General features: G+C 38.4%; 1 protein-coding gene across 8 annotated transcripts in view; it reads left to right on the top strand.

The window, feature by feature from the left end:
* The window catches only part of ADGRB3 (adhesion G protein-coupled receptor B3), a 690,055-nt gene that overhangs the window by 326,926 nt on the left and 348,680 nt on the right, over positions 1-14,449 (top strand). The window lies entirely within an intron of this gene.

Below are 14,449 nucleotides of genomic sequence, written 5' to 3'. Positions count from 1 at the left end.
GGCTCTGCTACATCAGATTGCTACATCTGATGTAGCAGTGCCGAGTGTGCATCAGATGTGTAGTTGAGCAAAACTGACTCAGCACTGCTAAGTCTGCATTCGCATAGGAATGCATTGGCCAGCCTTCGGCCAATCAGCGCTGGCTCTGCCGGAGGAGGCGGAGTCTAAGGTCGGACCTGAATGGAGACTGGTGTGGAGCTATCTTAGACTCCGCCTCCTCCAGCAGAGCCAGCGCTGATTGGTCGAGTTCCGTACTCTGGCCAATCAGCACTGGCCAATGCATTTCTATGGGGAAAAGTTAGCTTGCGAAAATCGCAAACTGACAGGGATTTCCATGAAATAAAGTGACTTTTATGCCCCCAGACATGCTTCCCCTGCTGTCCCAGTGTCATTCCAGGGTGTTGGTATCATTTCCTGGGGTGTCATAGTGGACTTGGTGACCCTCCAGACACGAATTTGGGTTTCCCCCTTAACGAGTTTATGTTCCCCATAGACTATAATGGGGTTCGAAACCCATTCGAACACTCGAACAGTGAGCGGCTGTTCGAATCGAATTTCGAACCTCGAACATTTTAGTGTTCGCTCATCTCTAGCAATAATTGCAACCATTTCATAATTATGAAAAGTTGCGCAATTTTCCAATTACTTGCTGTATCAATTTCTCATGGTTGTCCAGATTTCTGCTTGCTGTCATTCATCCAGTTGACAAAAATCAGTCCTTATTTTGTGATGATGCAAAAATAGGCAGCAGACCAAAAATATGATTTAAAAAAGTGAAGCTCAGGAGTTTGAGCTGAAATGTTGTTGGAGCTATAAAGTACTTTCACTTTTTTAAACATATTTTCAGAGTGCTTCCTATTTTTGTCTGTCTATCTATCTATCTATCTATCTATCTATCTATCTATCTATCTGTCTATCATCTATTATCTATCTATCTATCTATCTATCTATCTATCTATCTATCTATCATCTATCTATCTATCATCTATCTATCTATCTATCTATCTATCTATCTATCATCTATCTATCTAACATAAGACTGGATACTGTTTTATCGGGGGGGGGTTTGGCCTTCATTTTTGTAAAATCTGAGTTGCTGTGGTTTTATATATATTGCATTAAATCTGTATCAAAGCAGCATGTGTGAATAGGTGCCTCAATATGCCCAATTATAATCCAGTGCATCTGTCATGTGGTGCTACTGTTTACCATGGTGGGGCTGCCATTATAAGCCTGACCTGGCCAGTTTACAGTTATACCATATGCAGGTGTGTGACTAGAGGCATGCTAATTTGTACAAGTGCATGAGCGTCTGTGTGTATATTAAAGGTTGTGTATGTATGAGTGGAGAGATGACTTGTAAAAACCCAATTACATATTTGAATTATGATTATGATTCATATGCTTTAGAGAGATCATTGCAATACATGTCCAGTGTAGAAGCACAAAACTGTAAAGCTATTGTTTAGCTAAAGCTATTGTTCATTGCAAGTGGTCATTTCTAGATAATAATGCATTTGTAAAATTGTTAGGAACTGTTCACATCTATATCAATTCAGAGCCTCCACTGCAGTTTCCATCAAAGTTGACCAAAATAATATCACTGTATGTGACATTACCTTTTTGGTAACTAGCAACTCCATTGTAATTTAGTCAAATATGTCCAGTGTTGTCAGTCGATCACTGTCAAAACTGCCAAGTCAGTTTTCCTTACACTGTACTGAAGAGATCCAACCAGATCAAAACAGAGCTGTCCACAGCTGGGATACTGACTTGGCAAAATCCCGCATCATTGCAGTAAAAGCTTGTTGGAAAGTCGGGCATGATGTTCAAGGGAGCTACCCCCTAGAGGGCAGCAAACAGAGGCACTGTTTCCCTATTTACATCTTGGGAAACAGAATTGCATATTTTTCCATAATCCCCTCAGTGGCGCTAAAATGGCTTTTTGTAAAACTCCAGACGCCTGAGAAGGTGGTGACATTATCCCCATAACCTGGAAATGTATAAGTGAACTGAAAGCTCCTCTCTTCCTGAATGATGGTAAGCGCACTGAGGCACTTTCTTCCTTTGGGCACACATAAGCATGGGGCCTGGCTCTGGTGGAAATGCAATGCATTCAAAATACAGCCACAATTTCTTTGAATTCAAAGCGGGTAAATAGGAAACTTAAATAACAGATGTCGGCCTATTTCATAAGCACAAAGTAACACTGTACCTGACCTTGCTTTCTATCTATTTCAGTTTGTTGTTAATAGAGCAAAATAATGTGCATATATTAATGATCATATGATATGTAAGAATAACGTATAAAACAGATTACTGACTACAGCTCATTTTGATAGCAAAGTTTTCATTTAATAAATCTTTCTGCTCTGAAAAGATCAAGTATTCCGTTGCCAAAGTTTAAGACATGACCATTTGTCATCCGCATCCTCTGTGATGAGTTTTCTGTGTATGAACCAAGGATATATGTACATGCAATATTCATGTCACATCTTATACTGGGAAAAAAACTAGTTTAGATTGTCTCTTCTAATAATCCAATTTTGCAATTCCACTTACTCATTTCATGTTTCTATTCTGAACATTTCCCAATTCCATAATGCATTTTTTTTAAAGAACAGATGTTCAGAGGTGCTCTTCTGATTCAAGGTGAGGTTGTACAAACAAAGTGTTCACTGATATCGCCTTTTCTTGCATAGATACTTTTCCAACTCGCGATAAAATCTTATTTGCTTTTGCACCAATTGCTTGACACAAAGCACCGATTGCGAGTCAGTTGTCCACAAGCTCAGTAAAATAGTTTACGATCAGTGATTCCAATAAAATAATCCCATTATTTTCATCTGTCCACTGCTCTGCTCAATTCCCCGTTTTATTAAAATTCTTTTCCAAGAAAAATAGCATTCCAGGTTTATAGTTTATTAGGTATACCCTCTTCAAGGTCACTGTAGAAAGTGAATAAGAAGCAGAACATATATAAATAGACAAATAGAGAGAGGAGAGGGACACCACCGGTTTAAATATGTGTTGACATTTCAACAAACTTTGTATAAATCAATGTAGAAAAACACTGTAATATGTCTTATCAGAGATTACTCCTTATTTTCCCCTCGCTTCCTAAACTGTTCACTCATTCTGAATTCACTGCTAAATCTGTCTTGAGAGAGAAGATGAACTTTCAGCTCGCTGAGGGATCAGGTTACATGCTGAAGAAGTTTTTGAACAGGAAAGGTGAAGGTGAAGGAGGCTGTTGAGAGAAAGGGACAAAGTAAGAGATTTGCAAAAAGTCTGTAGTTTTTAGTGACATTTGTGTTTTACCCCAGTTCTGGATTCGCAGCTACACATGAAGCAAACTTCAACATTTCATCAATAACATACTGCTACTTTATACAGAGGACAGCAAAAAGCCATTGAAAGGCATTAAAACATCCAAGTTAGCACTGTGTGCCATAGTATAGGCAATGTAGTGTTAAAATTAAGACAGAGTGATATGCTTAATATCCTATTTTTCTGCCAGTATTTTTGTAATCAATTTCATTTATATTGGACTTTAATTAATAGATGTTTTTCTTCTTGATGCAAAATGCTAAATTAGAATCCATTTTCTGTTCCCCTTGCATTATTTCCCTTGTTATTGGCATTAATTCTGTGAGTATGAAGGAGTACAAATGTAATAAAGAGAAACCGACATGGAAGTGTCACTTTAAACGCTTATTTCGGCATTATAAAATGTAGAACTGTGGTTCTCTTCATATGACAAAATGATTATAGTTTTTACCTTTATTATTTCTAGAGATTTCCCAAGTTTTATTCCTATAGGTGTTTCCAATCTTGACATAAAACAGAAAGTCTCAGCATATTAATTGGCTAAGTGGCCAGGGATGTAATTACAGGATTTTTAGAAATTTTTTAAGTATAAACAATAGCATGGAAATATTTTTAAAATCAACAAAAAAAAATCTATATAACATAAAACTTTATTCACAAATAGGTCATTTTGGGGGGCATGGCTAGCTATGCATGGAGGCTTAGCCTTAAAGCAGCATAAAGCGGCTATTGTTTGTACCTGCTCACCATAATAGCTTCTCGTTTAGACCCTGGTGGCGACGGTAATCATGACTCTGACTCGGAAGAGAAATGAGCCCTCTTAAACTGACAATGTTCTTCCCGGCCGCAGATACTCTCCAAGATTGCATCAACACATTCAGAACTCTGGCTGCTGAGGAGGCCAGCCAGCCGCTAGTATCTCTCACTCTACTGGATGAACTCCATGGCATGATGCTGGTCCTTCACTGGAGCCTGCTACGTCACTACTTACTTTGCCACATCAGGCCACATGGGGAACTAACTGCTGCTGTAGCTGCATTCTCTCCTGTTTTGCAAAATGAAGGTGCACTGTTAGATGGAGGCAATAACCCCATTAGTGAGGCCTTCATGCAGTCTCTACTAGCAGATCTGAATCTGTCTATACACACTCAAATCCAGACTTCATTTAACAATCTGCAAATCGAATGAAGTCCTCTGGGGAACTTCACGGTGCATACTGCATCCAAAATTGTGGATACAATGCTCAAAATGTAGATGTGTCAAACTCTGTGCATATGGAAGATCACTCATGGCAGAATAATGTTCACTTCCATGGTATACTAGAATTGATTAAACCAAAAGAACTAAATGATTTCCTGATGGATACAGTCCTATGAAAAAGTTTGGGCACCCCTATTAATCTTAATCATTTTTTGTTCTAAATATTTTGGTGTTTGCAACAGCCATTTCAGTTTGATATATCTAATAACTGATGGACACAGTAATATTTCAGGATTAAAATGAGGTTTATTGTACTAACAGAAAATGTGCAATATGCATTAAACCAAAATTTGACCGCTGCAAAAGTATGGGCACCCTTATCATTTTATTGATTTGAATACTCCTAACTACTTTTTACTGACTTACTGAAGCACAAAATTGGTTTTGTAACCTCAGTGAGCTTGGAACTTCATAGCCAGATGTATCCAATCATAAGAAAAGGTATTTAAGGTGGCCAATTGCAAGTTGATCTCCTATTTGAATCTCCTCTGAAGAGTGGCATCATGGGCTACTCAAAACAACTCTCAAATGATCTGAAAACAAAGATTGTTCAACATAGTTGTTCAGGGGAAGGATACAAAAAGTTGTCTCAGAGATTTAACCTGTCAGTTTCCACTGTGAGGAACATAGTAAGGAAATGGAAGACCACAGGGACAGTTCTTGTTAAGCCCAGAAGTGGCAGGCCAAGAAAAATATCAGAAAGAAGAAGAAGAAGAATGGTGAGAACAGTCAAGGACAATCCACAGACCACCTCCAAAGAGCTGCAGCATCATCTTGCTGCAGATGGTGTCACTGTGCATCGGTCAACTATACAGCGCACTTTGCACAAATAGAAGCTGTATGGGAGAGTGATGAGAAAGAAGCCGTTTCTGCACGTACACCACAAATAGAGTTGCCTGAGGTATGAAAAAGCACATTTGGACAAGGCAGCTTCATTTTGGAAACAAAAATTGACTTGTTTGGTTATAAAAAAAGGCGTTATGCATGGCGTCCAAAAAGAAACAGCATTCCAAGAAAAACACATGCTACCCACTGTAAAATTTGGTGGAGGTTCCATCATGCTTTGGGGCTGTGTGGCCAATGCCGGCATCGGGAATCTTGTTAAAGTTGAGAGTCGCATGGATTCCACTCAGTATCAGCAGATTCTTGAGAATAATGTTCAAGAATCAGTGACAAAGTTGAAGTTACGCCGGGGATGGATATTTCAGCAAGACAATGATCCAAAACACCGCTCCAAATCCTCAGGCATTCATGCAGAGGAACAATGACAATGTTCTGGAATGGCCATCCCAGTCCCCAGACCTGAATATCATTGAACATCTGTGGGATGATTTGAAGCGGGCTGTCCATGCTCGGCGACCATCTAACTTAACTGAACTTGAATTGTTTGTCCAAAATACCTTTATCCAGGATCCAGGAACTGATTAAAAGCTACAGGAAGTGACTAGAGGCTGTTATCTTTGCAAAAGGAGGATCTACTAAATATTAATGTCACTTTTCTGTTGAGGTGCCCATACTTTTGCACCGGTCAAATTTTGGTTTAATGCATATTGCACATTTTCTGTTAGTACAATAAACCTCATTTCAATCCTGAAATATTACTGTGTCCATCAGTTATTAGATATATCAAACTGAAATGGCTGTTATAAACACCAAAATATTTAGAACTAAAAATGATTAAGATTAATAGGGGTGCCCAAACTTTTTCATAGGACTGTATGTTTGCCTCTTTATTGCCACAAGCTATGACCCATGAGTTTCTTCTAGACCGGTTTCATAGGTTTCCTAAGCTGAAAGGGTTGCCAACCACCATGTCATGATGAGGATCCACCTGAACCTACCTCTGTTTTCTGTTTTGATATATCACAGTGCAAAAGTTAGATCTCAGTTAAAAATGGTTAAGTCAGTCCATATTTATCAGCACTATATATGCATAGCAGATTGCACCAAGGGTCAACATTACACATTATAATATCAGAAAGAAGAAAAATTTGGACTTTAACGCTTTCACTATAAATCCCTCATAATATTAATTATTTAGAAATAATTATAAATTTTCAAGCACAGAAAAAGATTTGACCCTTGAATTCCTTCTGCCTGTGATAATTTTTCATGCTTGCCTTATTTTATATTTCCCTTTAGTGACAGTGTTTATATTATCTGAGAAACTGCAAATAATTTTCCATAAATCAGATTGTTTTAGTAAATGGTGTTTGTTTTAGTTCTGACATGTCATTTTGTAGTTTTTTGTGATCTTTCAAGAACAACTAACAACTCATTTCTAACATATGTGCACATGCTGTTCTGACAACATTTAACACAGAACCTGAGATTGATCAAGGCAGCAGTTGTCAGTGAATTTCACACTTCCAGTCATTTCACATATTGCATGTCTTTTTTCATCGTTCAAAAGCAAAAGTTGTAAATTGTAAACCCTCAGTGCCTCAGACTTCTGTTTTTCTTTCATTTCACCGTCCACTGCCAAAAGAAAGAAAACTGTAACCATGGTAATGTGTGAGTAAGTTTTATTCTAGAAAGTAATGGGATGCTCACTCCTGAGGCTTGTCAAAACTATACAGCACATGTTATAAACTATTCTGCAATGTCTGTCGCTGACATTTCAACTTTATCATAATGCTTCCTATAAATTCAAATCATAAAAGCCACAAATATTTTTATACATTGGTGCTTCATTACCATGCCATAAATTCAGATATTTCCTCCCTTACCCATTGATTTTGTTGATGTATAACCATCCAGTGGGAAAGGGAGAATTGCAGTCTAAGCTTTTATCAGCATGTTGTATTACTGAGTTGCATTGGTTTCCAGACAATTTGCAAACCTTAACTAATAGGTTAGACTATGGGTTGAGCTTTTTTAACAATGGTTGGACACCATGCTGATGCAGACTAGAGACTGGCTGCCACGGTCACTTTATTGTTGTAATGTATAGGAGTGAAGGTGTGAGTACAGATGTGTCTTTCCTGACTTGTTCTCTTAGATGGACATGTCCAGATATGTGTGTCACAAGTTAAATAGCTTTTCTAATCACAACATGATTTTGTGACAAGTTACGATAAAATTATATATTACCTAACGTATCTGTGTCAATGTGTGGCCACCCCATGGGGGTAGGGAAATTGCAACCTTTCATTGTTTTTGTTAGCATGATGTGACATTGTGTTAATTTCTTTGAAGGCAAATAATAATCCTTCACCAAAGTGGAGATTGCTTAAAGGGGTTGTCCGAGATAAAATATAAATTAACCCCTAAACTAAACCACCTCTCCCTGCCTAACTTCTAATTTACTTGTATTAAAAAAAAAAAATCTATAGTTACCCATATCCCTGGGGCAGCCATGTTAGTAGTGGAGAGGATAGCTTAGCTAGGGAGACAGAGGGGGGGATAGATGCTAGTAGTGGGCAGGATAGCTTAGATAGGGAGACATAGAGGGGGTGTAATAGAGTGAGGGGGGGCGCAGTGAGAGGGAGGTAGTGGGGAAGGTACACAGTAAACTACATGGGTGTACTTTTAACCCATTAATAGCACTAACAGATCCTTAAAAAAATTGCTCTGAAAACCCCTTTAAATGTGATATATCTATAATTGTCGGCATGGCAAAAAATAAGTGACCATTACTTTCAAACAAAAGGTGGAATTAGTAACTCATTATCAAACCATAATGTCTCACTCTGGTAATTTGTTTAATAAAGAGAGATGTCCTACTCCTATACAGCAATAACGTGTCTATGAGCAGTGCTACATCGTGACCTGTTAGGGGAGAATAACATTTACCCTTCATTAGTTCAGGACTTTAACCCTCAGTAAATCTCCCTGGCTTATCCAATTATTAGACCAGGTAAGGTTCTGTGCATACTCACTATAAAACAGGGTGAGGGTGAGATTACTCCAAGTGACCTACCTTTATTCTATATCTCAGGTCATGAAAATCTTGCCATACACTATTCTGAAATGTGTTGGCTACATGGACTAGGGTTTACTTTCCCTTTGCCATCTGGGAACTACATATCTGAATTTTAGGACCTCAATCATATGACCCCTTTTTGAGTCAATTTTTAGATGCATTTTAATGCAGTTAATCACAGGCTAGGCACAGGTGCACATACTTAATTTTTTAGGGATTGTGATATATGCAATATTATCCCTATATCTTGATACTAACATATGACAATATGCTTCCAATTTTAATGTTTCGAATAAAATTTATATTTTATTTTTGGCTTACACATATCTGCTTTATTTAGATCTACCATTTAGTGCTTAAATAATTTATATAAAATGATATGGGTAAACCATTCTTTTTATGTATATATTTTTTCAAGATTATATTTACATATGAAAAATATATGTAGGCATAATAAGAGTAAAGAGAATAATTAATCAAATGTTTTGGAATTATATTTGACAACAAACTCACCAAAACCGGAAATCTCTCATTAGTACTTTGTAGGTTGAATAAATATTTGTTTTTAGTTTAGAAATTCCATTACATTGAAATTGAGTTGAAGCTATTTTAAACCTTCTTTGAATAATTTCACATATGCATGAAATTTATTTTAAAAAATCTGTGGGATTTAAATGTATTTATATGACAGATCTAGCTTTTATTGTGGGCTATTTATTAGTAGGATAGGATAAATCAGAATTTCTACAGAAATAGTTTGCTTTCCCTGCTGTTTTTTTTTATGTAATCTTTAAGTTTAATTATCATTTCTGCAAAAGGGCTTATATACACTTATATAGACTATGTGAGGTAGTGCATAGTGTTGTATGTATTGTTTTCTTGCACCAACTCAGCATCAACTCTTGACTACCCATGATGGGAAAACCTCTGATAATTTTGATGGATTTCTTATTATTTGTCAAGTGAGATCAGATAAGGGAATTCAACTCTTAATATGGAATTTTAGTAATTTTATGGGATATTCCCAAGTCAAGGATCCTATATATACTGCTAACCTATGTAAATTCAAGCGCTTTCCTAAATACAGTGCTTTAGCAATGTTGCTTCATTTGCTTGTTATGTGATATTATTCCTCCCATTATTTACACATTGTTTCCTTGGTCCCTGGCCTGTACCTCTCCTTATCTAGAATTATAGCTCAGATGACATGACTTACTGCTTTCTAGATGGGAATGGGGACTGAGTTCTCTGGATTGCACTTGCTTCCAGAACTGTTATCTCCTGCTAATAATAGTTTCCTGATAAAATCTCGTACATTGTTCATTATTAGAGATGAGCGAGTAGTGAAATATTCAAGATTCGATATTCATTTCGAGTAGAGTCTCAATATTCGACTACTCAATCGAATATCGAATCCCATTATATTCTATGGGAAAAAATTCTCGTTTCAGGGGAAACCACTATTCAACTAAAGGAGAGTCACCAAGTCCACGAGTAGCAGGAGGAGCGCTGTGCAGTTAAAGCGCACAGACCCATTATAGTCTATGCCATAGACTATAATGGGTCTGTGCGCTTTAACTGCACAGCGCTTGCAGTTGGCTGATAAAAATTAAGCTCCCTCGTAATCGCAATTTGCCAGCTCTCCCGACTAGTAAAGATGAGCCTGCGGCAAATCAACGCTGGTTCTGCAGCAGGCTCGTCCTTGCTAGTCGGGAGAGCTGACAGCTTGCGGTTACGAGTGAGATTACTTCTTCTCATAGGAATGCATTGACCAGCGTTGATTGGCCAGTGTACAGCATTCAGCCAATCAACGCTGGTTCTGCTGGAGGCTCGTCTGTGAGGAGGCGGAGTCTAAGATCGGACCACAATGGATACTGCTGTGGTCCGATTTTAGACTCCGCCTCCTCACAGACAAGCCTCCAGCAGAACCAGCATTGATTGGCCAAATTCTGTACACTGGCCAAATAAACACTGGTCAATGAATTCCTATGAGAAAAAGTCAGCTCCCTCGTAACAGCAAGCTGCCATCTCTCCCGACTAGCAAGGACAAGCCTGCTGCAGAACCAGTGTTGATTTGCCAAATGCTATAAACTGTATAGCATTTGGCCAATCAACGCTGGTTCTGAATGCAATATTTACTGCGAATAGCGAGTAGTATTCGATCGATTACGAATATTTTGAATACCGTAGTATTCGATCGAATACCTACTTGCCCATCTCTATTCATTATCTCTAGGTGTAAGCACAAAGATAACATTGAGTTTACTGCAAGTCTTTTGTCAGTCCTGGCAGCATGAATAAGTTTTTCTTTAGAATCTTGTGTAATGTAATATACATTTACTGTGCCTATTGTTTGATCTGCATTATTATAGATTTCTAGTATAGTTTTCCAGTCTGACAAGAGTTGAGCCAGAAGTGTTGGCCACAAGTATAGTAGTATGTGTGTTATTATGAGATATGCTTCCTAGATGTCTTTCACAATGGTGCTATGGAATTCCCCAAGTATACTCAGGATTCATTCACAACACTCACATTTCCTATTCCTGTTGCTTTAATAAAGTGTAATTTCTTATCTGGAGAGAAAAAAAAAACATCTTTAAACCTTAAGGCCCCTCTATTATTAAGAAAATGCCAAACAGACCTTTGAAGGCATGCCCATCAATGCTTTCATAACTTTGTACTGGCATCTAGGATTATTATGTGCATTTTTCTTGACAGTCACAATTTATGCTTTATTTTTGTAAGAAAAGGTCAGATCCTGTTTAGAATCTGTCTAGAGAAATAGCCAATCAGAATTTTAGATAGAGAGCACAAAAAGTATTTATTAAAGGCAAAGATGGAAAATGAAAAGGGAAAAGGGGAGAGGAAGTCATTCTTTTTCTGATGTATGTAATGTCACCTGTCTTCAGATTAGGGCTTCTGTATGATGTTTATGATGTCCTTTAGAAACCTACAGACGCTCAAATGCTATGTGCAAACGCATCCATTAAATGCCTTCTTAAAGTACTAGTTAATTAATCACAGGCTGAGTTACACTCTTGACCCATGGATGGCTGTGGGCAAATATGACATTCTACCTGTAAATGGCTTCAAACTTCCGCTGACGCTTTTACTCTGCAAGTGCTTGGAATTCTTTTTTTTTTTTTTAAGATTTTTTTTATTTAACAAATTGTATAAACATACAAAAAGATAGAAACAAGGCAGTGTGCATATCATCATGCGTGACACAAAGTACAGTTGTTATGATTCGATAACCAGCATTTGGGATATCTATAGTACAGAATAACAAACAAACAAGTGAACAAGTAAGAACTTCGCAAACAATTGTGACATTGGTGAATGAGGGGTGATGGGGGATTACCGTGGTTGTGACCATGGTGCGAAGAAAGGATACCTTGTGGGCCATTCATAGGTATTCAGGTGAAGTTCAGAGCTCAAGGTGTGTAAGAATTGTTAAGAGTGATTGTGGGAGTAGGGCCCAGTGGTGGAGAATAGAATATGGGTTGCACAGAACCTATCGGTGTTGACGGGTTGGTTATATAAGTAGTGCAGGGGGTTTGCAGACTAACTAGCGAGGGCAAGAATGGAGAGAGGGGGTAGGGATAGTATAGGTTCTGATGCTAGGAAGAGGGGGGAGGTAGTTGGGAGGGGTTGCAAGCAGTAATATTACAAGATTGGGAATGTAAGGGGAGATGAGTAGAGAGAGAAATGAAACTGAGTGTAGTGAGAGGGGTTAGATTGAGAAGGAATGGGTAAGTGTAAGGCAGGATTGGGTTTATTAGGTAAGTAGATACATTGTGTAGTGAAAGGTGGAAGAAGGAAGATGCAGGGGGGTGACCCGCTGGGACACATATCATGCAGGAAGGGAGGGAGGCGACTATGGCCCAGGTTTGCATTTTACAGATCAAGTTTCTTCCAAGGAGACCATATTTTGACAAACCTGTCATGGCGTCTGTCTCTCCAGCTATTGAGTTCTTCAAATCTCGCTGTTTGGTTCACCTTTTCTATCCATTCTACTTTGGTGGGTGGTGAAGGGTCGAGCCATTTACATGGGTTAAGAGAGTGTGCAGCTGAAAGAAGGTGAGAGGCTAGATTGTGTCTTGAGGGTTTATATTCTGAAGACGGCAAGGAGAGGAAGATAATTTCCAGGGTGAGAGAGAGCGTTGGGGTGGTACATTTCCTCATGACCTCCTGTATGTCTGACCAGAGTTTCTTAATAGAAGAACACTGCCACCAGATATGAGTTAAAGAGCCGATTTGTGTTTGACACCTCCAACATTTATCTGTATCTGAAAGTTTCATCCTGTAGAGCTATTGGAGGTTGTGATACCACCTTGTAATCAGCATGTAATGTGTTTCTTGGAGACGAATGCACATGGAAAAACCATGTGAGTGTGAGAGGATTCGTGTATGTTGGTCGTTAGAGAGCGTTATCTTAAGTTCCCAAGAAGTCAGAAATGTAGGTTTGGTTTGCTTGGAATTCTAACACTAAAGACAAGAAACTTTATGAAAGTATTATCTTTCTTTCTCCACAGAAATATAAGCATACTTCTTTGTCCAATATTTGTTAATGGTAGTCAGATAGCATTCAGCAGTGAGCTATCCCATCCGGTGCATCCATAAAGATACATGCTTGGCTTGCATACATGTGTTCTGACTGATAACAGACACTTTTGGCAATGACCTATATTAAATGAGAACAAAAGCATTGGGATGTTAAAATAAAACAGCTTCCCAGTAGTTATTTTCATACACATTAGATGGTCAGATGGTTCTGAAGAAATCTGTGAGCTTGACTGACATTAAAGGTGTTTTTCAGCCCAAAATGATGCCGATCCACAGAAAAGATCATGAGCAGGTGATCTGTGAGGGTCTCACAAATACACCAGATGTTGCAGCAACCTCCATGTTCTAGTGGATGGTCATCAATATGAAAAATGTGTTTGTGGCAAGAGTCCCTTGTAAGCCAACTGCTGAAACTCCCATGAATCCTTAGAATGGAGTCCCAATGAGAATGTAACTGTGATAGAAGCAGTTTCTGCATTCACTTCAGTGGGAGTGCTGAGATAGTTGAGTGCTTACCTCAGTTATTACTAGCACTCCCATTGAAATCATTGGAGGTGCAGCACATCTACATGCTACAGGCTACATTTTCAATGTGAGTATAACACTAATCAGCTATTTATCCTCTATCCTATTGTTAGAAGATAAATACTTTTCACAGCATAGCCTCTTCAATGTGTTAATGTGTATGGCTAGATTTATACTGTACATCAGTATACTCCAATAGCTGCACTTGCAGGCTTATTTGCATACTCATAAAAAGATGATTATCTCTGCATCGCTGTGGTTTGTTGCCACGAAAGCATATTCTACTCATCAGAAAGGTCCATACATGATACTTTTATTGGTTTGAGATGCACATTTAATCTGGGAGATGCCCTTTAACACTAGGGCAAAAAACCTATGACTTTGTCAATAGGTTTTTGTAAGGGAATTGTTAGTTGAGCAATTCTCCAGTGCTTCTGCTTATACCAAGGAGGAAGGTAAAGACAGACACAGGGATTCCTAAACTCGACTCAGCCCCTGTCCCTACCTACTTGCCCCAACTGTCCTAATGACATGGACAATTGGGTGACAATCCCTTCTCTGAATAAGTGTAAACACTAAATGCAGACAAGACAACACAACACAGAAGAGGAGTAGGAAAGCCAAGAGTAAAAGCCAGAAAGACATAGCAGTACCAAAACGCAATCCATAAGAGTAGTCACAAGAAAAGTCAAAGGTCAGAAGTCAGTAAGTACAATACAAAAAGAGCAAGTATAAAATTTAGCAAGGACAAGTCACAATAGCCAGCAATCCTGTGTTGGCTGATGACCTGTTTAAAGGAAGTCCAGAACCCACCCCTGACTTGATTGGCAGATAGGCTGTTAA

This window comes from Leptodactylus fuscus, chromosome 3 (assembly GCF_031893055.1).
Source record: "Leptodactylus fuscus isolate aLepFus1 chromosome 3, aLepFus1.hap2, whole genome shotgun sequence".
NCBI classification, from domain to species: domain Eukaryota; kingdom Metazoa; phylum Chordata; class Amphibia; order Anura; family Leptodactylidae; genus Leptodactylus; species Leptodactylus fuscus.
This window is presented reverse-complemented; position numbering and strand designations above follow the sequence as displayed.